Consider the following 4207-nt stretch of genomic DNA (forward strand, 5'->3'; position numbering starts at 1 on the left):
ACGTCTCTCAGGCCTCTTGCGTTGGCAAGTGGGTTCTTTACTGCTGGCACCACCTGGGAAGCCCATGGTGCTATGCAGGTATTAAAAAGAATGAACAGCTCTATACTGGTAAAGAAATATCTCCAAGAGGGGTTATTAAGAGAAAATGCAAGATGTTGAGCAGTGGATAAAAAATGCTAACTATTATATAAAATTTTTAAATGTTTATTCACATATATTTGCATGCATAAAGAAGATGAAAACCTCAATGTTTTAAGGGTGGAAAACTGGATAGATAAGGAACAGAGAAAGAAAACCTGGGATAAGACAGGCACAACTTTTATAACAATTAACCTTTTGTACCTTTTACATTTTGTACCATGTGGATTGACTATGTAAAATATAATTTTTAAACCTCCAGGCCTGAGGAAGTTAGAGGTCAGGCAATTAGAGGGAGAAGGGGTAAGTCAAGTCCTCTGTTGCAGACAGGTTGACTTTGAGATTGTCTATTAGACAACCCAGGGGTGATGTCAGGGAGCAGCTGGCATATAAGTCTGCATCTCAGGAGAGAAACCAGGGCTAGAAATTTAAATAAGGGAGTTTTCAGCATATAGATGATATTTAGGCCCATGAGAATGGATAAGATCACCTAGGGCGAGTACAGATAAAGAAAACGAAAAGGACCTAGGCCGAAGTCTGAGCTACTGCAAAATAATGCATGTTCATGGCCAAAAGTTTGGAAAATGCTAAAACTCACAGAATAAGAAATAAAAATCAGCTATAACCCCACTCTCTAGAAATTAAACCAGTGAACATTTTTGTATAATGTCTCTTTCTAGTCTTTTCTCTCTGCACCTAAGAATATGCCATTATGAACTTCCTTGTATAAAAAACATCTATACATTTATAAAGGAGAAAGGGGAAATGGAGAAAAATAAACCAGTATTCCAACAAATCCAGATTTGAAAAAGAAACACACTCTTTAGGGAAGTGTCGTGTAACCATTTAAGAGCATTCAATTTCTTATCTACAGCAAGTTTCTTTAAAAATCTGTTTTACATCTCTTGGACTTCTCTGATGGCTCAGCTCGTAAAGAATCTGCTTGCAATGTGGGAGACCTGGGTTCAATCCCCGGGTTGGGAAGATCCCCTGGAGAAGGGAAAGGCTACCCACTCCTGTATTCTGGCCTAGAGAATTCCATGGACTGTATAGTCCATGGGGTCACAAAGAGTCCGACATGACTGAGCGATTCACACACACACACAAACACACACACACACACACACACACACATACACACCCCAGACACACACACACCCCAGACACACACACACACACACACATACACACACACACACCTAGCAGCAACAGCAACAGCATAATGATTTGTCACTCAAGGATCTTCTGCTTTCTCTAAATACCCCAACCCCTCTTTTCCTTTGTCTGCAGGGCTCTGGCAGTATTCCCCGCTCCTCTTCCTGCCTGCTAAGATATATATTTTCAGAAACATGTTGTGCTGGACATCCCCCAATCGCCTCTCCAGCCTCCCCCGCTATCCTGCTTTGTGGGCTGCTCTGAGTCTGACCTAAACGGATGATATCACCAGGCCCCTTTGTCTTCTGGCTTCCAACTGAGCGGGGCCAGTGGGGCGTCTTGGCAGGAAGTAGAAGGACGGGAGGAGAGTGAGGTCAAGTTCTTTTTCCCCGGGGGCCCTTCCTGCTGAGTTGTCAGCCCGGGTTCCAGCAGCGGCAGCAGCCCCCACTCCTTGCGGCAGGAGGCTGGAGGAGGCAGCCGCTCACAGGTGTTATCAGCTCTGGGGTCCTTCCGCACCTCTGGGTAGCTCCTTTAAACCCCGCCCACCCCTCTGTAAACGATCCTTCAATTAAGCTTTTTTCAATGCCCCAGCCTGAGTGTGCCATCTGTTTCCCACCAGGATTCTGACTGACACGATCATCTCAGGCTCCTTCCAGTTCTGTTTCTTTTAGCTCATTTTCTTCACCTCCACAACCAAAAACCTGAGTTTCAAGTAGGCAAAGCTTCTTCTCTTCATGATGAGAGGAGTGGGAAATTCATAGAGAAACTTGGTGAATGAGGGCTAAGTCACTTCAGTCGTGTCCCACTCTGTGCGACCCTATGGACTGCAGCCTGCCAGGCTTCTCTGTCCATGGGGATTCTCCAGGCAAGAATCCTGGAGTGGGAGTTGGGGGATCAAGGTCGTGAGGAAGCAGCGCGCAGTTTGCGGCCGCCATTTCTTCCGCCTTCAGTCTCTGGATCTTCTGTAGAGCTTCCAACAGCGCTATGTTGGAACACGGCATCCGGAGGTTCACAACCTCTGGTTCGTCGGGGCAACTACGAGGAGCGTCCTGGGAAGACTATGCCATTTTCAGTGGAAAACAAGTGGAGGTTACTAGCAATGATGACTTTGTTCTTTGAGTATGGATTTGCTGCGCCTTTCTTTATAGTAAGACACCAACTGCTTAAAAAGTAATCCATGAGACAGATAGGAAGAGGAACATATTAAGAGGTGCAATCTCTTAAAAGGATCAAACTCTTGAACTCGGCATCCTAGATATGTTTGTAATAAACTTATGGCATAAATCCTTTAAAAAAAAGGAATACTGGAGTGGTTTGCCATGCCTTCCTCCAACTTTGTGAATACTATTTCACAATTTTTTAAATCCCATATGAGGCATTAACATAGATAACATGAATACATTTCTATACGCACAAACAAAATCTATAAGGAGTGGCTAATCCTAGGGAGTTGGGAGTGGGGTAAAAGGGGAAGAAAGAAGGTAAGCTTTCAGTTTTGTCTTCATGCATACTTTTATTTCATTTTGACTTCAATAGGCAGGTACTACTTTTGAAAAAAAATACACTTTTTTTACATATACACACACACATATATTAATATACAAATTTATGTACAATTATACACATAATATAGATACATATAAATACATATATACACATATAATATATGTGTATATATTATACAAATTTATATACAATTATATACATAATTTATATATACACACACACACACATAATGCTTTTTTTACTTTAAGAAATAAAATAGAGGTTCCAGGACCCTACCCTAGAAACTGAATCAGTGAGTATGCAATAGGGGCCCAGAATGAAAACCAGTGATGCAGTGGTATACTGATGTGATTGCTTTCAGAGAGCCACTGTGCACATTTGTGTAGCAGATCCCACATGTGGGCCCTGGTTGTTGGGAGCTGACATCAGTCTAGAGTTCACTCGCACCAGCCCTAGAGACTTAACATTGAGCAACACCTCCTGGGAGGAGGAGTGACTTTCACTAATTTGCACCAAAGCACCTTAAGACCAGAGGAGCCTGGAGGCCCGCAGTCCATAGGGTCGCAAAGAGTTGGACACAACTGAAGTGACTCAGCACTCACGCACCGAGGTGGCTCTCTCCTGCTTGTCTGCCTCTGTGCTGATTCTCTGCCACTTAGAACTTTGGGCTGTTGTTCTCACTGTCTTTACTAAGACTGAAACCTGAACTTGGGCTTGAATTGGAGTTATGCTTTTTATATGGTGAGCTCAGTCATGTCTGACTCTTTGCAACCCCATGAAGTGTAGGCTGCCATGATTCTCTGTCCATGGAATTTTCTAGGCAAGAACAACGGAGTGGGTTGCCATTTCCTACTCCAGAGAGTCTTCCCGACATGGGGATAGAACACGCGTCTCTTGTGTCTCCTGCCTTGGCAAGCAGATTCTTTACCACTGCGCCACCTAGGAATATATATATATAAACTACCGTGTGTAAAACAGCTAGTGGGAACCTGCTGTATAATAGAGGGAGTTCAATGTTCTGTGATGATCTAGAGGGATGGGTGACCATGCTTATTTAACTTATATGCATAATACATTATGCAAAATGCCAGGCTGGATGAAGCACAAGTTGGAATCAAGATTGCTGGGAGATATATCAATAAACTTAGATACGCAGATGATACCACATCTGCAGAAAGCGAAGAAGAACTAAAGAACCTCTTGATGAAAGTGAAGAGGAGAGTCAAAAAGTTGGCCTAAAACGCAACATTCAGAAAACTAAGATCATGGCATCTGGTCCCATTACTTCACGGCAAGTAGATGGGGAAACAATGGAAACAGTGACAGACTTTATTTTCTTGGGCTCCAAAATCACTGCAGATGGTGACTACAACCATGAAATTAAGAGACGCTTGCTCCTTGGAAGAAA

The 4207-nt window shown here is 43.2% G+C and overlaps 1 pseudogene; it reads left to right on the forward strand.

The window, feature by feature from the left end:
- The first annotated feature begins 2277 nt into the window (after positions 1 to 2277).
- On the forward strand, positions 2278 to 2554 carry LOC136146733 (cytochrome c oxidase subunit 7C, mitochondrial pseudogene; annotated as a pseudogene).
- Positions 2555 to 4207: the final 1653 nt, after the last annotated feature.

This window comes from Muntiacus reevesi, chromosome 14, assembly GCF_963930625.1.
Source record: "Muntiacus reevesi chromosome 14, mMunRee1.1, whole genome shotgun sequence".
NCBI lineage: Eukaryota > Metazoa > Chordata > Mammalia > Artiodactyla > Cervidae > Muntiacus > Muntiacus reevesi.